Genomic DNA, 27,952 nt, shown 5'->3' with positions numbered 1-27,952 from the left:
AAATCGGTGTAGAAGTAAGAGTTTCTACAGCCTTCCAGCCAGGAGAGGAGATCTCCAGGGCTCCAAGGGAAAGGCTGGTGGGTACGAGGGGCACATGCCAATAGTAGGGGGAGATGGTCAGTTTGTTCATGCTTTGGGGGATTCCTAACTCCACTCGGCCACTTACTTCTTTTTTTTTTATGTTTATTTATTTTTGACGGAGAGAGCGGTCTGTCCCGGCTGCTCATCGCTTTACGGGGAGTCTGGGTGTGGCTGTCCAGATGAAGAATATTAATTAAGCCAGGCCACAACAGAAGGGGGTATAGCTCAGGGGTAGAGCATTTGACTGCAGATCAAGAGGTCCCCAGTTCAAATCTGGGTGCCCCCTTATTTATTCCTAGTTCATATTGGTGCTGCATTTTTTTTTTTTTTTTAAACTTCCTCTTCCTTATTAGATGTTAACGGAAAGTTGTTTTTCTTCCCTGGAACCAGCAAACTCGTGAAGCTTCATACCAAAGTTGGGGGTTCTTACCTCAAAATAGAAGTGGGAATCACTGAGGAGTCTATAAAAGTGCCATTTTCCAGGCCTCACCCCAGAGCAATGAAATCAGAGTATCAGGGGTGGAGCCCACTTAGGGTGAGAGCTCCTCAGAGTTGAGAACCAGCCTTCGTTAGCTTCCAGGAAGCCTTCTTAGACCCGGGCTGCCTCATCCCCGCTCTGTGTGCCCAGCACCTTGTGTTCTGGACCTCCTCCCATTCAGCCCTAAGTATACATCATCGGAAGGCGACGTTGACGGTGTCTTCCAGAGATGTTAACTGTCTCTGCCTCAGTTTCCTCAGTCCTCCCCCTTTTTAATCTGGGCAATCTCTGTGCACGGGAGGGGGGAGTGGTCTTCTCTTTCCAAGCCAAAGCACCAGGATCTGTGGCTCAGACAGCAGGTTCCTCCTGGGGCCGAGAGAATTTGTAGAGGATGAATTCTCTACCTGTCCAAGTGCACGGTTAGCTTGAGGAACCATTAAAGCCAATGGTATGTCCTCCTCAAGCCTTCAAAGTAAACTTCTGCATGAGGGACCGGTGAATTATGTATCACCCGTCTCAAAACTGAAGAATGTTATGGATTTCTGTGGTCTGGAGGACAAGCCGCTGAGCATTTTGGTAGACAATCCCAAAATTTGCCGTGAGTCCCGAGATCCCCGCATGGAATTCGGAAATCTGTCATGATTTCTATGATCCCTTACACCAATCATCTTTTTTTTTTAATATATATTTTTTGATGTTTGTTTACTTCTGAGAGAGAGAGGGGCAGAGTGCGAGTGGGGAGGGGCAGAGAGAGAGACACACACGCAGAATCCGAAGCAGGCTCCTGGCTCCGAGCTGTCAGCACAGAGCCCGACGCGGGGCTCGAACTCACAGCCTGTGAGATCACGCCCTGAGCTGAAGTCAGATGCTTAACCGACTGAGCCACCCAGGGGCCCCACACCAATCATCTTCGACGACCTTTCTCCCGACTCCCTAAAAGACACTTCACGATCCTCTAGGCCTGTATCAACAGCAAAACTCTATGCTTTAGATGGGCTAAAAACAGGTTCTCACAATAAATTAGTTGACAGCAAGAAAGCCTCAATCTGTTTACACTGGACGGCAGGAAAATGCGGCAGAGAAACGGCCACTGAGGACAACGCGGTCAGACTTTGTCTAACTTGACAAGCCGGCAAAAAGCTCTCTGACACCCCGGGTCGCGAATTTTCTTTGTCTTCCGTTATCAGCACACAACATAAGTGCCTGAAAAAAAAGACAAAACCTCTTTTTATCTTCAGTGATGTGCTTCAGAGTTTCTCTTTCATTAAAGCTCTTTCCTTTTTGTTGGCGAGAGACTCGAATTTCTTAATTAGTACTTTTTTCCCCCTGTTTCATAAACACTTGGAACTTTGGCTGAGGGCATGGCGGCTTGTCGCTTTCCTGTCCCTGCCCTCCCACGACACCTCCTGATCTTGAAGATGACCTCTCTGGGGGCGCCTGGGGTCACAATCTCAGGGTTCGTGCTTTGAAACCCCCCCCCCCCCGAGCTTCAGATGCTGTCTCCTTTTCTCTCTGCCTTTCCCCGTTCACTCTCCCTCTCTCTCAAAAAATAAATAAACGTTAAAAAAAATAGAAAGAAAATGGCCCCTCTGATGACAGCCTCCATCTGTCACCCCATTACGACTTCTGGTCCTGCGGTCCCATCGTCCTAGTCTGGTGGCTCAGTGGGGCCCTTTCTTCCTCCTCGCCCTCTCCCCATGAGACTCCCCCTCCCTTTTCAGGGTTCCTTGCACCTCCGCCTTCAACCCCCCAACTGGTGGGAGCACCTTCTGCCCCGCATTGCCCTTCTGGGTCCCCTTCTTGGGATGCCCCAAGCTTAGTGGAGGATTTTAGAACCAGGCTGACACTTGTATTTGCTTTGGCTCCCTCGGCCTTCAGCCTCAGTAATGTCAACGCCACATAACGATCCTTCCAGGGCTTGGGCTTAGCTCTAATGTGTTCACAGAGTCCACCCCACTGCGGTGGCAGAGAGGCCTGGGTGAGGCAGAGTGCCAGTATCCCCACCCCTACCCAGTGTCCTTTGTAGCCTCCTTCTTGTCGCGTGGCTTCACAGAAGAAAAACTACACATCCCAGCCTCCCTTGGAGGTAAGGGAGGCCAAGTAACATGCTGGAGGCCCTTAAAGGGCCAGTGCAGTCCCAAGCGCAGAGCAAGAGGACGGGGCTCCCTGGTGCCGGGGCTCAGTAGGTCCATAGCAGGCAGAGAGGCCTTCCATTTCCTCCTCCCCTCCTAGGGGCCCACGGAATTGGGCAGAAGCCACACCTGCCTCTCCTTGTCCCTCCGGAGGGCTCCCTAGTGCCCCTGATGGAGCCATCTCCCTCTTAAGGGAAAGAGGCCTACATACAAGGCCCTGTGTATGGTCCCCATCACTGGCTGGGGCCTATCCCTTCCTCCGCTGTCTTGCTCCAAGTGTGAATATAAATTTTTTTTTTTTAATGTTTATTTTAGAGACAGAGCACAAGCCGGGGAGGGGCAGAGAGAGCCGGAGACAGAATCTGAAGCAGGCTGCAGGCTCCGAGCTGTCAGCGCAGAGCCCGACGTGGGCCCCGAACGCACGAACCATGAGATCGTGACCTGAGCCGAAGTCAGACACCTAACCAACCGAGCCACCCAGGCACCCCTCTCCAAGTGTGAATATCAAAACCTTTCTCTCCCTTTGGAAATGTCATCGTCACCCTTCGACTTTATTGCGAGTCTCAGCTGACCTGGGAGGTGACCTCCTACACGGTTTCTATGCCCTTCGAGCGTGCCCTCCCTGTACCCTGGGCACCAGAGCCTGAAGTCTGAGAGGCCACTCCGGAGGCTGAGAGGTCGGGGCGGGAAGGCAGGCGTGGAAGAGCGTGGCGTGTGGCTGAGAGGCGGGCAGGTGCCGGGGGTCTCAAGAAGGCGGCGGGCTGGCCCTTTGCCTTCAGAGCAACCAAGGACATCTTGGATCCTAGCTGGGTGGACAGTGGACAACCCGTGTGTGAAACCAGAGTGACGGCACCGGAGGGGAGGGGAGGGGGCCGGAGACCGGCAGAAACGAGAAATGCCTGCACAACCGCAGCAGAGGTGGTGGGTGAAGGACAAACCAGGAGGGGCCCAGGGAAGAGGGAGGAGTCAGGATGAGTGCAGCTGCAGAGCTGGGGGAAGGAAGGAATGTCTGCAGTGCTTTCCCTCGGTTACTTGTAACCACTCAGTCAGTACCTGGAAGGTGGGACTGTGCCGACATTGGGTTATTACACGCGTAAATTGGAAAATTGAAGAATCCCTCACCCACTTGTTGGCAATAGCTCTTTGGTTTATCTCCTTCCAGAGGAGATTATATGTTATATATATATGTTATATATAATATATACATTTTAGGGGTGCCTTGGTGGCTCAGTCTGTCGAGCATCCAACTGCAGCTCAGGTCCTGATCTCCCGGTTTGTGGGTTCGAGCCCCACGTCGGGCCCTGTGCTGAGAGCTCGGAGCCTGGAGCCTGCTTCGGATTCTGTGTCTCCCTCTCTCTGCCCACCACCCGCTGACACTCTCTCTCTCAAAAATAAATAAAAAACAGTTTAAAAATTAAAAAAATACGGGGCGCCTGGGTGGCTTGGTCGGTTGGGCGTCCAACTTCAGCTCAGGTCATGATCTTGCGGTCCGTGAGTTCAAGCCCCGTGTCGGGCTCTGTGCTGACAGCTCAGAGCCTGGAGCCTGTTTCGGATTCTGTGTCTCCCTCTCTCTGCCCACTACCCGCTGACACTCTCTCTCTCTCTCAAAAATAAATAAAAAACATTTTAAAAATTAAAAAAATACATATGCATTATATGTATATAACATAAAATATTAATGTCCAATACATAATAAAATATATATAACAAATGTATATAACAAATATATATATAACAAATATATATATAACAAATATATATATAACAAAGTATATATAACAAATGTATATAACATAAAATATTTAAAATAGGAAAATTTATATTTAAACATATTAAATATATATTAACTATACATTATGTATTTTATATATAAAAATTTAATATTTAAATTTTAATATTTATATTAAATTTAATATTTATTTTATAAATATTTATATTAAATTTAATATTTATTTTATAAATATTTATATTTATATTTTCTATTTATAAAAATATTTATATTTAATATTTAAAATTTAATATTTAAATATAAAAATTTAAATACCTTTGTACGTATGTGTAATCTTTCTTATCATCTAATGATATGTATATATAGTATCTTTTTAAAATTTTTAATGTTTTATTTATTTATGAGACAGAGACAGAGCATGAGCAGGGGAGGGGCAGAGAGAGAGGGAGACACAGAATCCAAAGCAGGATCCAGGCTCTGAGCTGTCGCAGAGCCCGACACGGGGCTCGAACTCACAAACCGCGAGATCATGACCTGAGCCGAACTCTTAACTGACTGAGCCACCCAGGCGCCCCTATACAGTATCTTTTTAAAAGCCCAAAGGATCTCGCATCATATGCTGCCTATTTTGCTTTTTGGCCTTCATGATCTTGTTTATGAGTCCTCGCATAGATAGCGCTCTGGGCTTATTTCATCATTTTCTGTCGCATCACAGCCCATCCTGTGACACCATGTTTGTAACCTAATCCCCGTCAATGGATATTTAGGTGGTTTCCAGTTTATTGCTAATACAAAAAAAGGAACTGCTGCGATGCATCTCCAGATACGTGTGCCTTTGTGTACTCATGGGACTATTAGAGGAAGAAATCCCTAGGAGCGGGAGTCTCCTAGCGTATAATCTTTCCTAAGTAACTTTTTTTTTTTAAAGGCCACATGCTCGATATGGAAAGCTTGAAAGATAAATAAAAGCACAGAAAAAAAAAGAAAAAGCTGAGATCATGTGTAATTTTATGCAGACACACTGTTTTGCAACCTGCCTTTCCATTTGGCAAATTCTCGTGGCTGTTCTTCCGTGTAATTAAATAACCTTCGGCCGTGGGCTCTGAACCTTCTCTCGGCCCAGGGGAAGGCGCTGTCACCTGGTCACAGGTATGTCACCGTCCCAGTGTGCCTGACATGCAGTGGATGGGGAACAGTGGGAGGGAGTTTCCTGCATGATTTTAAGGGTCTGCCCACCTGTAAGGGTCAACGAGGCTACCGGGCGCCCACAGCCAGGTGCACACAGAAGAGATACACGAAGAGGACGGGCTGGTTTCCTGCGGGAGGGAGGCCAGAGCTGAGAGCAGCAGAGTTGGCTAGGACAGTCCAACCAGCAAAACTGAACCCCGGTGTATTGACACAGGTACAAGGTGTTAATAATACATCACCATGCCAGTTAAGGGGGTATAGCTCAGCGGTAGAGCATTTGACTGCAGATCAAGAGGTCCCCGGTTCAAATCCGGGTGCCCCCTTCCTTAACTAGCTTTTAATCACAAGTGGGTCCTGTATCGCCTGGTCCTCCTTGGCCAGAACACCCGGCAAAGAAAGATGAAGCAGATCAAACCCTCTGCAGGGTCTGAGGCTCTAGCCCCCAGGTCTTGGAGCTCCCCCTGGGGCCCGCTCCAGACTCAGACCCACCCCCTGAAGAAGAGCAGGATTTCGGTTGGCTCTGGAGGACTGACTCCAAGGAGTTAGTATAGAAGATGACAGAGGACTGGCCTTCCCTGCCTCTTTTCTCTCTCTCCTCTCTCCTCAGTGTAGAGTCACCAGCTCCAGTGAGGGAAAGGAAGCTCGAACCCCATTCCCCAAATCAGTAAGGACAAGAACAGGTAAGGTGCACCTGTCCTTAAAAGCTCACCTCACTGTGACAGGGAGACTTCTGGCCTCCAACGTGAATCCCAGAACTCCTTTAGACACTGACATACCCCTCATGTCTAGTCGGACCTCTACTGCAGGTGGAAGGCATTCCTGCCCTCCTTCTGCACAATCCCCTGCCCACACCAGCCACCCATGGCCAAGGACATCTGGGTCAAAGCAGGGCTGTGTCACTGGAGGGCTCCGGGCTCCTCTAAGGCCAAGGGTCCCCGGGGGGACTGCCCATCACAGCCCCTGGTGTGTGAGGGGGTAAGGGCAGCGGGGTGTGTCCTTTCTCGGCAATACAGCTCACAGGCTCCAGATCAGACTGCCTGGATCGGAATAGTTGGGCGTGGGGCCAACGGACTCTATTTTTAACAAGCCCATGGGATGATCCTGGTGGAAAGTCAGAATTGGAAACCACCAATTTAGTTCGGTGCCCTGTGTTACAGGCTTGAAAAGAGGCCATAATTAAGAGACGTTCCCAAGCACACACACCTGATTAATAATAGGGTTGGGGCCAGATCTCACACGGCTGGTCTTGGGCTCTTTCCACTTCCCAAACCCGGTGCCAGACATGACGCCACATAATGACCCGGATCATGTCCACCCCCCCATCCGATACTAAATGAGATAAGCTCATGGCGGCCTGGAAATCTGACCCAGGGATCTCTTGACCCGCAGTCGGATCCTTTCCCCTGAGCCAGGAGCTCACTTCAAATTGTTTCCTGGTTGGGACCTCCCAATACCTGGTAGTTGCTGTTTATTCCCATCTGCCCCGTGTCCTGGCTGACTCACCCTCTCCTGGCCATCGGCTCCCTCCCCTTTCCCACTGACCCCTCATTTGAGTGCCCAGAAGCCCCCTCTGCCCTGCCCAGTACCCGCCCCCACTTCTGTCTCTAGCTGGTACGCTTTGGTGTTCCCCCGACCTTCCCTCCTCACTGCACCTCCTCCTGGGCTCATTTGTTCTTGCCCCCCAGACCCCCCCAGCCTCTCCTGTTCAAGACACTTCTTCTTCATCCCAAGGCCAAATCCTTGGGGTGAGTCTAGGGGAGGCATTTGGCCAGGAAGGCTGAAGTCACCTTCCCTGTGAGCAGCCCCATCTGCCTCAGAAGGCCTCACATCTGGGGCTCAGCACACCTGGAGGGGGCAGGGATGCCTGTTTGGGGTACCAAAGCCCAAAAGCCTTCTGAATGGGCACGGGGACTCTCACTTTGCTGGCAGGGCTACTGCCCCGGGACAGTCAGACCACACCCACCTCCCCCCTGCAGGGGACCCCACACTGTCCCCTCCTGGGGCCACAGGCCGTGTGGATTCCAAACCAGACGCACAAAGATTCTGATGGGCCCGAAAGACACCCTGGGTGTTCTCTGTTACCAGCAGCGAGCGGGCAGCTTCTGCACTTGGCAGGTGGGGGCCGGGGCACTGGACCCTCTGCAAGCAATCCTATCAGTCCTGGTTTAAGACGAAATCCATGGGGACTGGTGGCTTCTGGAGTTGGCTTCTGGTGCTGGTTCCTCCCCATCCTCTCAGAAATCCCCCGTACGGTTTTGGAAGCACCGTTCGCCCCTGAACAAATGCCCCAACTTTCACGCAGGAGACCAGGGAAGCTCTGGCTTCAAGGGAATTTGGCAACCTCAGGATCAAAGTCTGCCTCCGGTGTTCCACTGGGTCATGTGGTGCCTTAGATTTTCTCAGCGCGGCCACTGGAGACCCCGTGTGGCCTTCTGAGCCCCGAACGAAGAAGCTGGACCTCGGATCCAGGCGTTCCCAGTATGTTAGAATCAGCCACCACGTCTCTCGCTCTCGGCGGGCTCTTTGGTTCGGTTGGCCCCAGGCAACCATTTATTTAGCTGTTTTGCCTCTGTGGACCCTGGCCTGCTATACTCCTACCAGGAGGGGCCGACTGGACTTTTACTGACTTCAGCACAACTAGGCCTGGCAGTTAGCTCCCCAGTCCCACATCCGCCCCCAGCCCCCCATTTCTCCAAGGATCTCTTGCTTGCAAATGACTCCCTGTACCCATTTCTCAGCTAGTCATGCACATAGATGCGAACCCAGAACCTGCTTCTGTCTGGTGGAAATAGACTAGACGGTCACTGGCAGGCTGGGAGGAGCCCAAGGCCCCGGAGGGAGGGTGGGAGAGCCAGGCTCAAAGGGACCCCAGTGGCCAAATTCACAGCCAAGGGCATAGCAGAGCACCATGCGGGGGCAGAAGCCACTGTATCCCCAGTGGGTGCTGAAGGACCCGCCAGCCCTGCCAAGGCGGCCAGAGCTCTGTATCCCGCAGTGGAATTCACCTGGTAAGGTCTGAGCCGGGTCCTAGGCCCGGGCAGTATTTGGCACGTTGGTTTGGTAGAGCAGGTTGCAAAGCTGTGCTTTCCCCCAAGACTCACTGTTTCGGGTGGGGGTTCAGGTGCTGGGCAGTCAAAGAATAACACAAATACCCACCTGAAGCCACCAGAGAGGCTTGGGTGGTGGAGCCCACTTGAGTGTTGGAGAAACACAGGAGGTGAAACCGAAGGGTCGGGATCCATCTCTTCTCTCCTCAGAGGGGTTTCCAAGTGGGGGACACAACAGCTGTTATAGGGGGGCAAAAGCAGGCATAATAAGGGGGCACCTGGATTTGAACCAGGGACCTCTTGATCTGCAGTCAAATGCTCTACCCCTGAGCTATACCCCCACCTGCTTATAGGTGTCTAATAAACTCTTTAATCCTTCAGAGCCACGCCCTGACGGTCTCTGACTCGAGATGTATTCTTGGTGGCTCTCTGCCACCCTAACACCCCTGCAAACATGCCCTACCCACTACGCCCACCCCTGCCCCTTACCTCCACTTACAACCTCCTCCTTCCCTCAGCCCCTGGCTGTAGGCACTGGCATTGACCACATTGAGGTTTGCAGCTGGAACATTCTTCAGACTCATCCGCAAGAGCGGGATACAGAACTAGCTGCTCAACAGACAGAGAGGAGGGGAGGGGAAGGGAGGGGAGGGGAGGCAGGGCTTGGGCCCCACCTGAGAACCCCTGAGCCAAACTCTCTGGGAAGGGGACGAGGGACAACATGAGCTTCTAACAAGCTCCTGATGATTTGGGAGCTGTTGTGCCCCTCACGGGATAGATCTGGGGAGAAAAAAAAAAAAAGTTTGGAATTCAAATCACGCCCCAACCAAACTCACTTGGTTTAATGACCAAGTTACCACTAGAATCCACGTTTATGATTAGGGGGGCAGGAGACTGAGCTACCCCCTTCATATCTTCTTTTTCCCCCTTATTCACTGTCTGTTGCATCGTTCCGTGGGTCAGCCAGCAGAAATAAGTGTGCAGTGCGTGGAAAGTGGTGAGGCAAGAATGAGAGATTTGTGGTCACCGGAGCACAGACACAGGACCGCGTGATGGCAAACAGGAGGTCAGAGCAAAAAGAAATGCCAATAGGTGACACACTGACTGGAACCAGGGACTCCCCGACACAAAGTCAGAGGCTCTGCCCCTGAACTGGGGTTCCTGGTGAGCACCACGTCACCTGTGTGGTTGTGCCCAAGGAGCTACCACGCACTCTCACTTCTCATCCCTAGCGAACTAGTGGGAGCTGACTGCCCGACCTCGTCCAGATAGACCTCTGTCTGACTTTGGACGTATTCTGTCCTTCTCTAGAAACTTCTAGAAATCTTCCCTGCCGAGAGTGCTGCGGCCTCCTCCCCAGTCCCCGTGTGGGGCACTAATCATTGCTTAGAGCTGGAATCTTCCCTCTTTCCTTCCCTTGCGCTCAGGTTTCACTTCCCCAGTCCGCTGCCCCCAGTCCCACTCTGACCCCCTGCAGCATGGGCTCCTCTGAGCTGTCCTACATCGCTTTCTCTGCTCCCCCCACTCTTTTCGTTCCTTACTCCTTGGCTTTAAAGGGAGATGGCCTTACTGGAGACGTCACGGTGCCATGCTGGCCCCAAACCATCAGCCCAGCACAGCCGGATGACTTGGGACCAGGTACAAGGACTCGCTGTTTGGGCACCAAACTCAGGCCTTTACTATCTCCTAGACTGGGACCAGCGGTCCCTGCCTCCTTGGACCTCTCCCCTGGAAGTTACCACTACGAGGCCCAAAGGCCACAGAGATCCCAAGGATGCAGAGAAGGGACAATCATCCAAATTGGCATAGCATGTGGGGGCCAAACTAGATGAAAAGCAGACATGCATCTTGAACAGGACGCTTTGCAGATCTGTCTGTACGAGGGGAGGTTAGAAACCGTGTGGGGGACCAACAAAGGAGTGTTGGCTAAGTCAAGAGTGGTAGCAGCCGCCATACAGAAGAATACTCTATCCACTAAGAAAGGTGTCCTAAAAGCTTTTTTTTATTGGTGTGAAAAAGTCATCTATTCCTTTTGATGTTAAAAACATCATAGAATAGCTTCATCTTTGTAAGAAAACGATATGCAAATTATAAACATCTCTGAAATGACCTATTTGCTTTTCTCCACGCAAGTTAGTTTTGCTTTAATAAAAAGCAACAACTTGGGGCGCCTGGGTGTCTCGGCCTGTTAATCATCCGACTCCTGATTTTGGCTCAGGTCATGATCTCGCAGTTAAGTTCAAGCCCCACATCGACACTGCACGGACAGTGCGGAGTCTGCTTGGGATCCTCTCTCTCCCCCTTCCTCTGCCCCTCCCCCACTCACACTGTCTCTCAAAATAAAATAAAACCTTAAAAAAAAAGTGCAACAATTCCAATGGTCTGTGTCACTTAAACAGGAGATGCTTCTGTCTGAAAAGAGACTGATTCCAAAAAGATTCGAAATGGGTCAGTGGAGACAGGTCCCAACTGCCCCAATCCCACCTGCTCCCTTCCTGATGATGTTGTGCCAAGAACCCAGTATCCAGGCTAGTGGTCTCATAGCACAGGGACATCCAGATTCAGATCTCTGACCTCATTTTGGTGGCTCCAATGGTCTTATTTTTTGGAAGAGTTTTTGCACTTCTGCACACCCAGATGGATTTTTCTTACAAAGCTTCTGTTCCTCATCCACTGGGTCAGTCCAAGGATGTCATCATGGTGCATTCCAGTTGCTAGAAAGGAAAAAGACAGTGAAGGCAGGTGTATCAGTTGATATTGTGGGTCTCAGCCCTGCGTCGGGCTCTGTGCTGACAATGCAGAGCCTGCTTGGGATTCTCTCTCTCCTTCTTTCTCTGCCCCTCCCCAGCTCACATGCTCTTTCTCTCAAAATGAGTAAATAAACTTAAAAAAAATATAAAAGAACTATTGGAAATACATCACAGAATTGCTAGGAAGCAGAAAATCAGGCTTGGGAAAGGCATGACCACATCAGCCTCAGAGATTACAGCAGTAATCTTAGGAGTTGAGTGTTTTCCTGCTCTTTATCTTTTGCTGAGGCGTCTGCTAAATATCCCTTTGAATTAAGTAACAAGGCTGTTTCCCTTATTACAAAGCTCTACTCATTATTGGATAAAAAGCAGAAAGGCCATCACATACATTCAAATGGGAGATGTCACAGCGTGTGTGTGTGTGTGTGTGTGTGTGTGTGTGTGTGTGTGTGTGTGTGCGTGCGCACACATGCATACATGTGCACACGAGTTAAATAGTAGAGAAAAGCTTTGGGGATTATAAAATACAAACACAATATAGAACCATATGTACATGTAGGCAGAACTTGGCAACTAGGAACCATCCCCCATGTTCTACCTGAGTATTCAGGGAGACCCTTTGTGTCTAAGTATTTTGTCATTCCTCACACCATTACCTGGGTAATAGGAACAGTTCCAATAAAGGCTAAAATGAAAGCAAGATGTAGCAACTTGCTTTTTTTATGTTTATTTATTTTTGAGGTGGGGAGGGGCAGGGAGAGAGGGAGACAGAGGATCTGAAGCAGACTCCGTGCAGGGCTCGGACCCAAGATCCCCGAGATCATGACCTGAGCCGAAGTCGGACGCTTAACCGACTGAGCCACCCCGGTGCTCCACCAGTTGCTTTTTGAATTTGAGGAGGGGCCCTGACATCCTGTGAAATGATTCATACAAGAGGCGGGTGAAACTATGAACCCAATGGATAGAAATTTGACGATCTTGCCTTTGGTTTTCAGCACATCAGTCATTGAGCAGACGAGCTGAGTGTTGGGCTGGGGTTATTGGGAAGTCCGCCGTCTCCATCTGTGTCCGGAGAAGAGAACACACACATCTGAGCTTTCCACTGTACGACTTTGAGCTTCCCGAGACCGTCAGCCTTGGCTTGGCCCTTTCTACTGTTCTATCCCAACACGTGGTCCCTAAAGGTTCTGTCCTTCAGCGGGATCTCTATTCCAAGAAGGAGTGGTACTCAGAACCCTTAACGACGGCTCACAGCATAGACACTGACCAATCGGAATGCACGCCAGCCATAAACAGCCATCAGATGCCTGCCCGATGAATAAGCTTCCTCCAACCCATTGGCCAATTGAATCCATGTGATCAGTTCATCAGCTAACTTCCCACTGACAGCCCGTGGGCTCTTAGGTTTTCAGCCCTGACGAATCAACTGGACTTCCACCTCCTTCAACGCCAATAGGACAGAAAAGCAATTCTATAGCCACCCCACTTTCGGCCTAGGCACGTGGTTCCAGAAACGGAAACTGGTTCTTCCTGTGGCAAAAGATGAGATGACCACTGTCTGTGTGGCAGGGAGCCTGCAGCGCTGAAGGGAAGGCTGGAGGCGCAGGTTCACGCGAGGCAGGGGCGACCCAAGGGGACTCAGCCAGCCAGGCCCTCGGGCACTGCCAACCCTGGGATTTGTGTCACTCATTCCGAGTGTAGTGTGAGTCAGGAGCACCTGTTTGGCCAGCAGTGCTGGGAGAAAGGGAGACAGGGAGAAAGGGAGAAAATCGCCTTTATTTTTGGCCTCTGCAGCTGCAAGAGGAGACATTTCTTCCACCAGGGCTCCCATAATTGGACATCCTCAAAAGATGGAAAGAAGGTTCTAAAGTTGGGAGGGAAAAAGAAAAACAACACACCTGAATTGGAACCAGGGACCTCTAGATTGTCAATCAAACGCTTCATTCAGAAACAACCAGTCTCATCTAATAAGTGCGTTTCAATTCTGAACTTTAAAGCAGAGTCGAGGGGCACCTGGGAGGCTCAGTCGGTCAAGTAGCTGACTTCGGCTCAGGTCATGACCTCACGGTTTGTGAGTTCGAGCCCCGCGTCGGGCTCTGTGCTGACAGCTCAGAGCCCGGAGCCTGCTTTGGATTCTGTGTCTGCCTCTCTCTCTGCCCCTCCCCAGCTTGCTCTGTGTGTGTGTGTGTGTGTGTGTGTGTGTGTGTCTCCCTCTCTCTCTCTGCCTCTCCCCTGCTCACACTGCCCCCCCCCCTTAAAAATAAATAAACATTAACAAGAAATTAAAGCAGAGTTATCAGTTATGGGCAGTCACCACACCTAGCAGTATGGTGCCACTACGATCTGTCACCACCCTAGCATGCCCACACCTTCCCTGCCTTTCCTGCATTCTCTCCCCTGTGCACACCTGGCCGCTCTCCGTGCCTACAGCCCATTGATGTTCACCACCGGAACGTTGTTTAACATTACATAGTGTTATATATTCCAAAATACTTACTTAGAACCACTGGATGTTACAATTGAAGTTAGCCGGGGGGGGGGGGGGGGTTGGTGGTGGTGGGATGTGTGCCTCCCCAAAGCAAAAGTTCCCAGGTACCTCCTCTGTCCGACTAAATCATAATTCCTAGGGCTCATCTGTTTTTTTTCTTTTTAACTAAGGTCTCTAAGTGCGTGCAGGCAGGCTGGGTAACCTGTGATCATAAGGTAAAGTTTGAAGAGGAACTTAGGACCTTCTGTCACACATACGTCATTCATAACAGCTCCATGACATGTGCCGCATCCCAGAAGTCACCTGAGAAAAGGAAGGTGGCAATGGAGAGGACTTTCCAATAAGCAGGACCCTAACTTAGGTCACTTATTTGTCAATAAGGTAAGCCACCTACAGGGGGCACCCGGATTTGAACCGGGGACCTCTTGATCTGCAGTCAAATGCTCTGCCCCTGAGCTATACCCCCTTACTGTGGTCCTGCTCCTCATTAGCATAGTTAACCTGTGACACCACGCCCAAGCATTCCACAGTGTACTGTACATTCTATTCACTCTTGGTCAGTCAATGAAACTGGCAAGCCCACTAGAAACTGACTGGAGACCACCCTCTGGCCAGGAGTTCACCCTTCTTCCCCCCCCCCCCCCCCCCCCCCCCACCGCCCAGGGCTTCTGGCTGGTCAAATAGCACTTTTCCATTTTGAAGCCACAATCTGAATTCCTCCCATAAACTGCAATCTCCTCCTCACCCCTTGCTCAGTACCTGGGGGGTGGGGAGAAGGGAGAGGAAGTGTAGGAATCAGGCCTGTTATGTCCATAACGACGCTTCATAACAAACCATCCCCAAATTCAGACGCATGCAACAATAAGCATTTCTTTTCATGTTCATAGGGTCAGCAACATGGATAACAACCAGTAGCTCTAGTCTGAGCTTGACCTGGTGGCCCTGCTTCAAGCTGGAGGTCCATCTGTGCTTGGTTTCTTTATTTCTTTTTTCTTTTTATTTTTTCCTGTGCTTCGTTTCTTTATGTGAGTTGGGCACAGGTCTGCTCCAAGTCTGTTTCTTCCTGGGTCCAGGTTGGAAGAGTCACAGCTAGCAGGGAAAATTTTCTCATGGCAGTGGCAGAAATGCAAAAAGGTCAAGCCCAAGCACGCAAGCAGATTTCAAGCCTCTGTTAGTATCACACGTGCTAATATCCCATCAGTGAAAGCAAGTCTTAGGACCTACCCTTAAATCAAGGGCAGGGAAATATATATATATATATATTTTTTTTTTTTTTTTGAGAGAGAATGTACGTGCAAGCAGGAGAGGGGTAGAGGGAGAGGGACAGGGAGGGAGAGAATCTCAAGCAAGCCCCATGCTCAGACTAATGGAGGGCTTGATCTCACGACTGTGAGACCGTGACCTGAGCCAAAATCAGGAGTCGATGCTTAACCGACAGAGCCACCCCAAACCTGTTCCACTTCTAATGGGAGGATGTGAAAAGTCTTGCGGCAAAGGGCACACATAGAACAAGTGCAGAACTGGGGCCAACATTTTAATCTACCATCGTCTGCCCTCTTGGTCATAATTACTTAAATCTCTCCCACGTGCATAAGGTACTCAGCCTCATCCCAAAGCCCCCAAAGCCTCATTCAGTCAGACGAAGTCCAGGATCTTATGATATACGTTAGATCCAGATGAGGCTTCTCTCGATCCAGAGACCTATAAGCTTAAGAAACAAATTATCTACCACTCATACACCCAAAGTCCAGCGATGGTGCAGGAACAGACTTACGGCAGTAAATGTTTACGTGCAATGACTGATCACAACGGGAAACACACACGGTCATAGACATTGAAATGCTAGGCATAAGTGGCCACGCCCCCCTTTTGCCTTTTGTTACAGACAGAGCCTCCTTCTAGATACCAAATTCAGTATTTGCCAGCCTTTTTACAATAATATTGTACAACAAACCACCCCAAACCCCAGTGGCACACAACATATGCATTCCAGCAGTAGGGAATATTCCTTGAGTCGGCTCTGGTTCTGCTACCTAGGGAGAGCTCCCTGCCCACTGTTCTGCATGACTCATGGGCCCACCCTCTAAGACGTCTTCCCTTTTTCCTTCCTCCTTCTCCGAAATTTCTGGAGACATCATTGGAAAACATGTCCTTTGTTGTGGCTAGGCATTCTTCTCAGTTTGCTTCTCCCTAGGGAATGCTGGAAGCCCAGGCCCTTTTATTCTCCAGTCTTGGTAACTTTTTTGTCCAGGCTAGTAATGTTTTCGCCAATACAGCTCTCTCAAGAAATGTGTGGGTTTTCTATGTATTTGACTCCACATGCCGAAAGCCATGACCACAATTCTCTTTGATGTATGTTCTCCCTCCAGCTCAATTATAAGTACTTGGGCACATCCTTAGTCTTTCTAGGAATACTTTTGTCCAGCTGAGAGGATATACTTAGTATCGGCTTAATTCTTCAGTGCTCTTAATGAAGTACATCTAAGCTATGAGCACATTAAGCTTGATTTGGTTTGGGGCTATGTCTTACTGGAAGGCCCTGGATTTGGCCTTTTGGCTAAAGTGATGTAATAACAGCCTTGCCTTTGTTTTGGACGGGATGGTTTTATTTTTCTCACTACGCAATTCTGAGCTATCTAGATTGCCTCTAAATTCTGACTGCAAACCAGTAAGTTGTCTTCTGAACTCAAATCTTTTTTTTTGCAGTACCTTATCAAAAACAGCCTGTAACAAAACAGCTCATGCATTCAGTATTTTTCTTCGTAATATCCTACCCCTAACACTACAAGTTCAAATACATTTTCTGCCTTCCAGGTTATCATGAGCCCGTTTTCCCTGCCCTCAATAATAGTTACCCCACTAACTTCCCACTAATTCCCCATGCTTCATCATGAAGACATGTCATGTACTTTAGGCTTTTGTTATAGCAGGAGGCCCCTTCTGAATGTCAATGTTAGTATTTTCCAGTTGTATTCATAAGAGTGTTGCAAAAACGCCCCAAAGCATTGACACACGACAATAAGCATTTATTCTCATGCTCATGGGTCAGACTATTGAATGAGAATCAATTGATAGATGCTGGGCTTGGCTGGGTAAGCCCGCTTCAAGCTGTGGGTCCAGAGGGCGTTGGCCTTTCTAGGTGAGTTGCGCTTAAGGTTGGACCACGTGTGTCCTTTCTGGGGCCCAGGCTGAAGGGCAGCAGCTCACAGGATAAACACATCTCACAGTAATGGCAGAAATGCCAGAGGGCACACTCAAATTTGCAGGATGATCTCAAGCCCCCGCCTGCATACACCTGCTAACATCCTGTTGGCACTCACACGATGTGCCAGTTATCAATTTTTTGACTCCTGGGTCCAAATTCATGCTTCCATACCTGCCCTGCAATAACGGACTGGCTTCCCTACGCCTTTCTCCTTAAGCGAGCACAATGCTAAGAGCTGTCAGTAGAGGGCGCCGGAGGGATGTTGCAGGAGAAAAGGGGCTTGTCTCCCTCTCTCCTGCTACGTGTTGTTTTGTTTTGTTTCGTTTTTCGTTTTTTTACTTTTCCTTCCCCTTGGTCTCTGCTGCAGGGTTGGTCAGTGGTGTGGGAGTGTGAGGACCCAGGCACGCACCCGGTGAATGAAGTCCCGCGGTGGACCCGATAGCCCCAGCTGGGCCGGTGACCATCACTCTGGGCCGTCCCAACTCCGTGTGTGCACCTGCCGGCGCCGGCCATCTGGCTGGCCTCTGCCCCTCAGAAGTTTGGTACCAGGAACCTACCATACTTCAGTATGTCAAGGGAGAAAGGACACCTGAAAAAACACCAGGGTCTGGGGAAAAGAGGTGGGGACTGATGACATTGTATAGAATGTGGTAGCTGGGAAGCCACTCCTCTACGAGAGGCAATAAAGCAAAGCTCCAGCAGGGGGCACCCGGATTTGAACCGGGGACCTCTTGATCTGCAGTCAAATGCTCTACCCCTGAGCTATACCCCCTTGCGTGGGACGAGGTCCTCTTTACATTATTTCACCTGTGACGCCGCACCAAACATTCCATAGGGCACTGTAAGTTCTGTTCATTCCTGGTCGGCCTGTGAAACCGGCAGGTGCACCGCAACTCACTAAAGACGGCTATGCAGCCATAACACCGCCTTTCCGATTCCCCAGAGATCCTTCGCTTGTCTCCTAGCACTTTTCCACTACAGCCACACCTGAACTGCAGGAGGCACCAGGTTTCTGTGGACCCCAGCCCCCCCATCCTTCCTTTCTTCCCTCCTCCCTCAGCTACCCCTGCTCTGCCCCATCCTCCCCAGCCTCACCCTTGCTTGCTCTCTTGCCCGTTTTCCTTCACATCTTCCCCTGTCTCCCCAGCCCAATGCCCTCCTGAGGCAGTCTCCCAGCGGCTTGGTTGGGCACTAGAGAGACAGGAGCCCCTGAATCCTTCCGGCAGCACAACAGAGGAAGCTAGCGAGAGGCATAAAGGCTGCTATTTGGAGACCCACAGCCCTGGCGCAAGGATCCCTGGTTTACGGTCAGAGATGGCTCTTTCTTCTGCCCCACGGGCAGCAGAGCCCAGGCCATGCATGTACCCACGCCCCCACCCCCACTCCCTCCCCACGGCCGACCCTCACTCACATAGGGAGGACACACACCAGTCCTTCCTAAAAGGCACCAGCACAGTAACCTATGTTCTATTGCATGGCATCAGAGACCAGTGAGATTCACTTTTCAGAGACCACAGAGGATACCGAGCTATGCAATGGAAAATGCGGTAAAAGAGGGGAGATTCTTGTCTCATTCCTGTGCAGCTTATTTGGATCATTACTGCGTTACGCGGTTAACATGTTTCATTTCAAAAATAGAATGTAAATTCGAAATAAGTATTCCAGTGAGAACAAAGCAACGCCCCATCCAGGATGTTTCTAACATAATCAACCTGCTATCATGTTGCTGGCTGTTTGACCGCCCTATAAAACACCATCTTTTTATTAAGGGAGGTGATTGGAAAGCTGGGCACCCTTCCCTGGGGTGGCCACGTTCCCCGGTGAGGCGAAATCCACTAGGCAGAGCTGGTTCCTAGCCTCCCTGCCCGAAGTTCTGGCCTTTGTTTCTGAGGCCATTGAATAAGCCCAGGATGGATGTGAAGATCCCACTCTTTAACAATCCGTGTCCTTTCACGCATGTGACAAAGATGCTGTTAATTTAACTGACATTATAAGTCAGTAACCCACAGGATCAAATCCTACTTTTGGCTGGAGGCTTTTTCAGTTATTTAGGGGTAAGAGATCAGACTCTCTGTGCTTGGCGCTGGGTAGAGGGGTTTACACATTTGACCTGCGTTTTATTTCTCTGAGTCCCAATGCCAATAGAATTAGCCACTTTAATATATATTTTCTTACTGTTTTATTTATTTTTGACAGAGAGAGAGAGAGAGCACGAGACACAGCATGAGCGGGGGAGGGGCAGAGAGAGAGGGAGACCCAGAATCCGCAGCAGGCTCCAGGCTCCGAGCTGTCAGCACAGAGCCCGACGCGGGGCTCGAACTCACGGACCGCGAGATCGTGACCTGAGCCGAAGTCGGATGCTCAACCGACTGAGCCCCCCCCCCAGGCGCCCCTAGAATTAGCCACTTTACTGTATGGTGTCCCCTGGTGTTCTTAGCACATCAAGGCCTGGCTCTCATCATGCACTTCCTTCCACGTGACACTGGCAATATTCAACTTGCCTGCTTTGTCAGTGTGTGTCAATGACTGCCAGGTCCCAATTTGTGAATAACTAGCCAGATGTTCACTGCTTTTAGCCCCAACAAGACCAGATGACCGATGTCATGTCCCCTTCACCTCCTGCACTGAACTCTGGTATCAGTTTTCGCACTGCCAGCATTCTGTCTCAAAAAAAGAAACTGATAATGGCTCAATGAAACAAACAAGGAAATTATGGGCACAATGACAAAAATCTCAGACCACTAAAGGAAACCTAGAGATCTACGCTCAGAAAATGGGCAGAATTAAAGGACAGCCGGGGGGGGGGGGGTCAGGATCATTTACCTCCAAACAGTATCCTGGTTAGGGGCCTGATAATGCCCCCACTATGCACCAGCTGCAGCCATCAGCCCCACTGCCAATGCCAGAGCAGTGGCCCCCCTGGAGTAAATTCCAGACTCTTCCTGCTTGTGTGTACCTCATTCCATGTTCCAAGTCTCCATCACGTGCATGGGATCGGCTAAGCCCTGCTGGGGTTTGTGGGAGGGCAAAGTCTGGTACTTTTGCCTTTTGTAGTATAGTTACCTCCTGGTTTCCACCAGCCATGCACAGCTCTGGATCCCCCCCCAAATGGAAAGGAATTTCAAACGTTGAGGGTGTAAGATAGTTACAGATACGTACCACGAGTATCATCAGCGAGACTGAATCAGTGGCAGGATGAGGAATGGAGAAAATTGTGTAGTGCTACCAGAGACTGGGGGAAGCTTTCTAGCAAAGGCCTGACGTGCTGCTCCTCTCTTCCCTTTTTTTTTTTTTTTTTTAAATTCTAGTGTAGTTAACATACAGTGTCACGTTAGTTTCGGGTGTCCTGTGTAGTGATTCAACAACTCTATACAATACTTGGTGCTCATCAAGGTATGTGTACTCTTAATTTCTCTCTCCTCTTCTTGCTGGAAGATGCAGTTATTGGGAATGCCAACACCAAGTCTAAATAGAAACGACAGCAAGCCCATACCATGGAATATTATTCAGTGATTAAAAAAGAAATGAGCTGTCAAGCCACAAAAAGACATGGAAGGACCTTAAGTGACTATAGCTAAGTGAAAGACGCTGACCTGAAAAGGCTATATACAGTATGCTTCCAACTGTATGACACTCTGGGAGAGGCAAAACTATGGACAGTAAAAACATAGGTGGTTGCCAGGGATTGCCGGGAGGGGAGGGATGAATAGGTATAGCAGGGGGGATTTTTTAGAACAGTGGAACTATCTTTCATGATGCTAGTGATTGTGGATACATGGCATTCTGCGTTGGTCAAAACCCATAAAACTGTAGGAGTCTTACTGTAAATTACAGGGTATTAATAACGTATCAATATGCATTCACCAATTTTAACAAATGTACCACACTAGGGCAAGGTGTGAATGACGCGGAAACTGGGGCGGGGGGGCGGGGGGGTAAGGTGAGGGGGTATAGGAGAACTCTCTGTACTTTCTGCCCAGTTTTTCTGTAAACCGGAAACTGCTCTAAGAAATAAGGTCTGCAACATACATATTTTTAATGACAGCTGGTGGGGACTCCCTGGATTGCGAATCAGAGACCACGTGATCTGTGTTCAAAGGACCCACCGAGGAGCCAGGGCGCCTTGCCCCTGCCCCGCAATCGGTATCCAGAGCTCTTAGCATAGCAAGTCGCCCACGTCTTCCGTGGGCTCGCCTCAAGCCTGGGGGGGGGGGGGGGTCTGCTGCATGGCGGAGGGGCCCCTTTCCTGCCAGGCCTCCCTCTGCACCTGGCAGCTTCTCAGGCCCCTGCCCAGGGCACCGGCTTTGAGAATCATACACATTTAGGTGAAAGGCCCTTTAAAAATCATCCAGCGTAGTCTTGCCCCACACGCGTCCGTCAGATCATCTAGAGCGGGTGGGGTTGGAGGAGATAGGGGGAAGGGCAGAAGGGTGCCAGGTTTTCCCGATGGGCCCTGCCCAGGCCTCCCGCATCAGAGTCCCGGCTCCGAGGCCTGTGATGTCTCGCGGCTGCGGCTTCTGTGTGCGCCCCCGGCCTCCTGCCTGCTTACTCACTCGGAAGGAGAAACAGTGCCTGAGATCACCAGACATACACGTGGGCCAGAGGGTCGTGGCAAAAAGGTCTGTTTCTGGGCGGGCAATGCAATTTTCCCGCAGCAAACCACTACCCGAAGCAGGAGATGGCCTTTCCGGCCTTTCCTCCCGCTTCCACTTCCGGTCTGCTGAGCCGTCCACAGGAAATCAGCCCAATTAAAAAGGTCACCTAATTAATAGGTAGGGTGAAACCACTGCCGGGACCCAGGATGAGGTGGAAAGAAAACCTCCAGGGGGCACCCGGATTTGAACCGGGGACCTCTTGATCTGCAGTCAAATACTCTACCCCTGAGCTATACCCCCACACACGATGTTGATTTCTAACTGACATCTTTTAACCTGTTGCAATACCCAGGTACCTTCCAGGACACTGCGACTGTCTTTCACTCAGGGGGCCTGCAGAACCTCATCGTTCAGAGTGATGCCCTGAGTGATGAAGCTTCCCCTTCATTTCCCACAGAGCTCGGTTCTTGTTTGATTTTCCTCTACTGTGCGAAAGCAGTTATCACTCAACCATCTTGTCCCTTGGTTCTAATACCGCCTTTATTGCCTTATTATAATCAGGAAAACATTCTTATTTTAAAAAGCTGTATATTCAAGTGAAAATGTATACGTAAGTAAAAGAAAGTAAAATTAAATAGATCTAACGGGCAGATCTGTATTTTAGTAGACCTCCCCCCCCATCTCTCCCCAAAGTAAAAAACTCAAACTATATCTCCAATCACCACAGCCCTAAATGTACTGTTTGCATTGTTAAATGTCTATGGATTTAAAAAACATAAATATTTTCAGATTGAGCCCGGGATGGTCATAATTATCAAGGATTGTTTGAAATGTATATTTTCTAAATCATGGAGTTCCTTCCTTTACTGTGTGTGCTATTAAAAAAAAAAAAAAAGTTGTAGTTGAGAATTATAATCCAAAGTAGTAAGCAATGATATGCATAACCTTTTAGCTGTGTAGACACTTGAACCATGGCATTTTGAAATTAAAACTTTTTTTTCTCCTTGGTGAGATGAGTACTTGAATAAAGTTGTCTTTATTGATATTTTATGCTATTATAAAATAAATATTTTTTACAGATGAAGAAAAACAACCTCCAACCTAGAATTCTGAACCCAGGTAAACTAATATTTAAGCACGAGGGCAAAGGAAGGGCTTGTCAGTTGGGCAAGACCTGAGCGTGTGTATTAGAGCAGAACCCCACCATCCACAGCAGACAGAGAAAGGAGATAAGCCCTGGGGAGAAACAGGGACATGAAAAGTCCGTGGGTGACCCTCCAGTGGTACCTGCAGCCTCCTCCCAGAGCCAGCATCTCACACCTGATACCCTCATGCAGAGAACTAACAGGCTTCTCACACCAAACACAGAGGGAAGCGAATGATGAGTTCTCACTCCTAACCAGCTCCCTGCTCCATCCGTGGTGCCCACCTAAGTGCAAGGTGTTCCCCCAGCAACCAGGGCCAAACACCTGCCAGCCACTGTTGGGTCGCCTCTTTCTTTTGCCTCCAAAGCCGGCAGTGAGACCTGTGGGCTCCGCTGTCAGATGTGTCTGCATCTGAGCGGTTCTCTTGGCCCCCCCACCGGGACCTGCGGTCAAGGCCCAGGGTCCAGCTCCCACCTAGCCCGTCCTGATACTCTCCTCACAGGTCTCCCCCTTCTGTTCTTCCCCTCCTCCTATTTCCACCCAGATGATTGTTTCAAACATGAGTGGGACCACATTTCCTGCTCTGCTCAGTAGCTTACCACCCTCCTTAGAACAAAATCCAAGGCCTATGGAACCCGGGGTTCTAAACCCAAAGTCAGGAAGAGTGGATCCAGGTTCTGATCCTATTAATAAAGGGCTTTCTGTGGTAGAAAGACTAGTAATCTTGAATCTCTGTAATCAGATGCCCACTGTGAATGGCATAGAGACTAGCGACTCTGGGGCCCCTTCCAGCTATAAATGTCGGTGTCCGTGCTTTTCCAGAAAAAGCAGGGAGGTAGCTATAGGGAGGGGAAACTGTTGCTTGTTTTGCATCAGAGAGATAAAATTGTAATGAGGAAGGCTTGGCAGCTTCCAGAAGGCCCAGCCAATGAATGTTTGTAGTGAAAATTTATAGGGATGCTGGGTGTGGCTACACAGGTAAAAGGTATTACTTAGGCCACAGCCTACATCAGGGGGTATAGCTCAGGGGTAGAGCATTTGACTGCAGATCAAGAGGTCCCTGGTTCAAATCCAGGTGCCCCCTGCCGGCCCTCACTTTTGTTCACTGAAGCTATTAAAGATTCAGCTCCTTTCCCTAATAGGGAGCCTCAGGATACTAAGACTTTCCGAATCTGGAGAAAAAAAAAGTCAGGGATAACTTAAAGCTTTGTCACCAAGCACCAACAAGCCCCAGAGTGATAGATTCCTCCAACTCTGACTTCATGTTTCACTTACCATGGGTCTTTTTCCGTACAGGCTTAGGATTATTTTGTCTACATGTTTTCATTGTTCCAGTCTGTGGTATGCTGGTAAATATTTAACAACCAGCTCTTGGGGGAAGAGCATGGCTGATTTTTAGTGTTTTCCAGTTTCACGGTATAAATAATCTCACCAATGGCCAATTTCAAGCTACAAACGTAAGATCACTGAACATGGAATTGGGAAGGTGTGCTAACAAGTGACTCTCTGGAGCAAGATCGGCTCTAGCACACCACTGTCCCTAATCTGTCTTCCCCAAAGAGGCAGCGATGGACTCTTTGACCTCTACTCTATCCTCACGATGCCGACTGACATCAGAGCAGTGGCTGATATCCATCTGATCGTCCATGGAATCATCCATTCGCTCAAGACATATTTGATTCCTACTCGAGGCCGGACACAGGGAAGACAGAGCTGAGCAAGAACCATCTGTGGTGAGTAGAACAGCCACATGAAGAAACGGTCAAGTGAATAACAAGAATAAGCTAAACAGAGGAGAGGGTTATTTTATTTTATTTTGTATTTTTTTGAAGAGAGTGCTGTTTTAACATAAAACGATTTCTGATACCAGAAATATGCTAGATTAGATCATCTAAAATTCCTCCTAACTCAAAGCACCCAGAAATGCAAGATAAAATATAGCAAATATCCTTTCGTAAGTATAACTGAGCTGTCATGACAATAAAGGGTGTCTTGGGGGTGGGTGGGGGGATGAACTAAAGTTCTGACCCCAAGAATGCCCATGGCTGTGGTGAGACGGCCTAGGTGTTGAGTTTTAACAGCCATGTGGATCCAGAAGGTTAGGTCTAGACTTGGAATCCCCTCCCCCATGTAAAGTCAGACTCTCAGAGTCGCACCATTAGTAAAAGGGCAGGCTAGTAAAACGCCAGCACAAGTAGACAAGAGGTCCTTGTCTTTTCAGGGGAGAGGGCGTAATTCCCCTGAAAATTCATAACTACAAAGCTATTCTTGTTAGAACTTTGAATTTACACTGCCTGCAGGGTTGAGAAATTCCCCAAGCTAAAAGTTAACAGAAAAAATGTGCCCAGGCTAACACTGATTGTGGGGTACCCAGAAGAAGCAAACACAAACTCTGAAGGGCACATGAGCAAGCCAGGCCCCACAGAATTCCCACGGATGAAACCTGGCTTCAAACGGGTTCACAACTCAAAATAATAAAACATATGAGGATCAGCCAACCATGAGTGAAAGCCATCAGACAAAATAAAGGATGTCAGATAAGAGAATTATCTTATAGATACTATGAAGTAAGTATGGTTAAAATTATTATTATTTTTTTAAATGTTTATTTATTTTTGAGAGAGAGCAAGCGAGCAGGGAAGAGTCAGAGAGAGACAGAGACACAGAATCTGAAGCAGGCTCCAGGCTCTGAGCTGTCAGCCCAGAGCCCGACACAGGGCTCAAACCCATGAACAGTGAGATCATGACCTGAGCCGAAGTCGGACACCCAACCCAGATGCCTCAGTATGGTTAAAATTATTAAAGACATAGGAAATTGAATATATAGGAATATGTGACTTTTAAAAAGATGAAGCAGACTCATATAAAATGAAAAATACAGGGGCGCCTGGGTGGCTCAGTTTGTTAAGCATCCGACTTCAGCTCAGGTCATGATCTCATGGTTTGTGGGTTCAAGCCCCACATTGAGCTCTGTGCTGACAGCTCAAAGCCCAGAGCCTGCTTCAGATTCTATGTCTCCTCTCTCTCTCTCTGCCCCTCCCCTGCTTGTGTTCTCTCTCAAAAATAAATAAACATTAAAAAAATTAAAATAAATAAATAGAATGAAAAATACAATAAGTGAAATTAATAGTATAATAGTGGATTAGATAGAAGAGAGATTTGTGAGTGAAATAGAATATAAATCTTAAAAAACTACCAAGAGTGAAGCACAAAGTTCTAAAAAAATGCAAAACAAAAAAGAGTGGTTAAGAGAGGTGCAGAATAAAGACAAATGTCAAATATGAATTCTGCAAGTATAAATTATAAGGAGGAAGAGCAATATTAAATAATATGATAGCTGAGAAATTTCCAGACTTGTACAAAGACCTCAGATTTAGGAATGAGTTCTGAAAAAGATAAATTCACACCCAGGCACATTGCAGTGAAACTTCATAATACCATAGACAAAGGGATGATCTTAAAAGTGGCCAAAGAGAAAAGACAAATCATGTACAAAGGAATAATAATTAGAATGACAGCAGACTTTTCAACGGAAACAATGATGGTTGAAAACAATGGAATGAAATCTTACACGTCAAAGACTGTAAGTTATAATTCTCTACTCAGCTCAACTATCATTCAGGTGTGGAAGAAATATAACTGAAGGCTTTTAGTTCTAAGATTTCCTTGCTGAAAGAACTTTAAAACTTGTAATTCAGAAAGAAGAACACTGAACCCAGAAGGAAGGAAAAAGGCAAAATAAAAAATAGTGAACAAAGATACCAGTGAGCACACTGGTAAATCTAAATAGCACAGATTAAACAAGACGAAAAATGAATTGGGGGGTGCTTAAAAATAAGACTGAACTAAAGAGAACAATTATACAGAAGACAAGGGCAATGATGGGATTGAATTAATATATTAAGTTCCTTCCACTGTGTGAAAGGAGGGTGGAAATGCTAATTGATGTGAGACTGTATCAGATCAGGTGGTGTGTGTGTAAAAATTTATAGTAACCCCTAAAAGTATAGAAAAAGAAGACTAAATTAGATAAATTTCAAATTAATAGAAAGAGGTGAATCAAGGTGAATTCGTCAAAGGTGAATAAAGAAAAAGTGATCAATCCAATAGAAGAATGGAAAGAAAGGCATAGAAAAAAATCAGAATAAATAGCAGAAAATAAGATGGTAGAAATGAATCAAAATATATTACTAATCACAATAAATGCAAATGGACTACTTGCCAGGTAAGATAGAGGTTGTCATTATGGATTCAACAACAAACTCTAGCTACATGCTCTTATAAGACACCACCTGAAACATAAATATACAGAAAGCTTGAGGGTAAAAGGATGGGAAAATATATATCAAACAAATACTATCCAGAATAAAGTTAGTTTTGCTATATCATTATCAAATGAAATGAATTATAGATTAAAAGTACTATTACGGCAAAGAGTATTACCTCATAATAATAAAATGGACTGTCCCAGGAAAACACAATTCTATACTGTATACACAGTATCAAAATATATAAAGCAAAAAGTATCAGAAATACAGGGAGAAACTGACAAATGCACAACATAAATAGATTTTAATACATCATTCTTAGTAACTGATACATCGAGAAGCAAAAAATGGTAAGACGGAGAGGACACAAATAACACAATCAGTAAGCTTGATTTAACAGATCAAACTAGATCCTACAACCAACATTAGAACGTACACGCTCTTTCGAAACAAACACAGAACAGTTTCAAACATTTATTGCATCCTTGACTACAAAGCAAGTCTCAGAAAATCCTAAACAAAAAGAACATCACATACTATATTCTCTTAGTACAAGGTAAAACTCAATAAGGAAAAGAAAACTTTGAAAAGTACCCATACATTTGGAAACTAAAAAGTACTATTCAATAACCTCGTGGATAGAAAAAGAAAATAATGAAAACCAGAAAATATTTTTAAATTGCAGCCATTTTCACGTGGAGGAGTGGACAGTACCATTTATCTTTAGGAGGAAGCTGGCCAATTTGTTTGGGAGAACTACAGCTGGCTAGTTCACCAAAAGCCAATTCACACAATGGCCAGGTAGCCAAAGGCCAAATATGATGAAACTAGGCCACTGAATATCAA

General features: G+C 47.9%; 1 long non-coding RNA gene and 7 other non-coding genes across 9 annotated transcripts in view; 3 read left to right on the top strand and 5 right to left on the bottom strand.

The window, feature by feature from the left end:
- Positions 1 to 166: 166 nt before the first annotated feature.
- The window catches only part of LOC147582974 (uncharacterized), a 29,557-nt gene continuing 1,771 nt past the window's right edge, over positions 167 to 27,952 (bottom strand). Inside the window, exons 2-5 of one of the 2 annotated variants that reach the window (XR_015244169.1) lie at positions 11,230 to 11,369; positions 9,145 to 9,264; positions 8,765 to 8,893; positions 167 to 1,762 (exon numbers count right to left, since the gene is read on the bottom strand). This is a non-coding gene — a long non-coding RNA (uncharacterized LOC147582974). Of the gene's footprint in view, positions 1,763 to 8,764; positions 8,934 to 9,144; positions 9,265 to 11,229; positions 11,370 to 27,952 lie in introns of both variants that reach the window. The other variant, XR_015244171.1, reaches the window with a different exon arrangement.
- TRNAC-GCA (transfer RNA cysteine (anticodon GCA)) lies at positions 296 to 367 on the top strand. Its single transcript has one exon. It is a non-coding gene; the product is annotated as a tRNA-Cys (tRNA).
- TRNAC-GCA (transfer RNA cysteine (anticodon GCA)) lies at positions 5,860 to 5,931 on the top strand. Its single transcript has one exon. It is a non-coding gene; the product is annotated as a tRNA-Cys (tRNA).
- Positions 8,925 to 8,996, bottom strand: TRNAC-GCA (transfer RNA cysteine (anticodon GCA)). The gene has a single exon. It is a non-coding gene; the product is annotated as a tRNA-Cys (tRNA).
- On the bottom strand, positions 14,288 to 14,359 carry TRNAC-GCA (transfer RNA cysteine (anticodon GCA)). Its single transcript has one exon. It is a non-coding gene; the product is annotated as a tRNA-Cys (tRNA).
- On the bottom strand, positions 17,799 to 17,870 carry TRNAC-GCA (transfer RNA cysteine (anticodon GCA)). The gene has a single exon. It is a non-coding gene; the product is annotated as a tRNA-Cys (tRNA).
- Positions 21,922 to 21,993, bottom strand: TRNAC-GCA (transfer RNA cysteine (anticodon GCA)). Its single transcript has one exon. It is a non-coding gene; the product is annotated as a tRNA-Cys (tRNA).
- On the top strand, positions 23,851 to 23,922 carry TRNAC-GCA (transfer RNA cysteine (anticodon GCA)). Its single transcript has one exon. It is a non-coding gene; the product is annotated as a tRNA-Cys (tRNA).

This window comes from Puma concolor, chromosome A2, assembly GCF_028749965.1.
Source record: "Puma concolor isolate L17-30 chromosome A2, mPumCon1.1.hap2, whole genome shotgun sequence".
NCBI lineage: Eukaryota > Metazoa > Chordata > Mammalia > Carnivora > Felidae > Puma > Puma concolor.
This window is presented reverse-complemented; position numbering and strand designations above follow the sequence as displayed.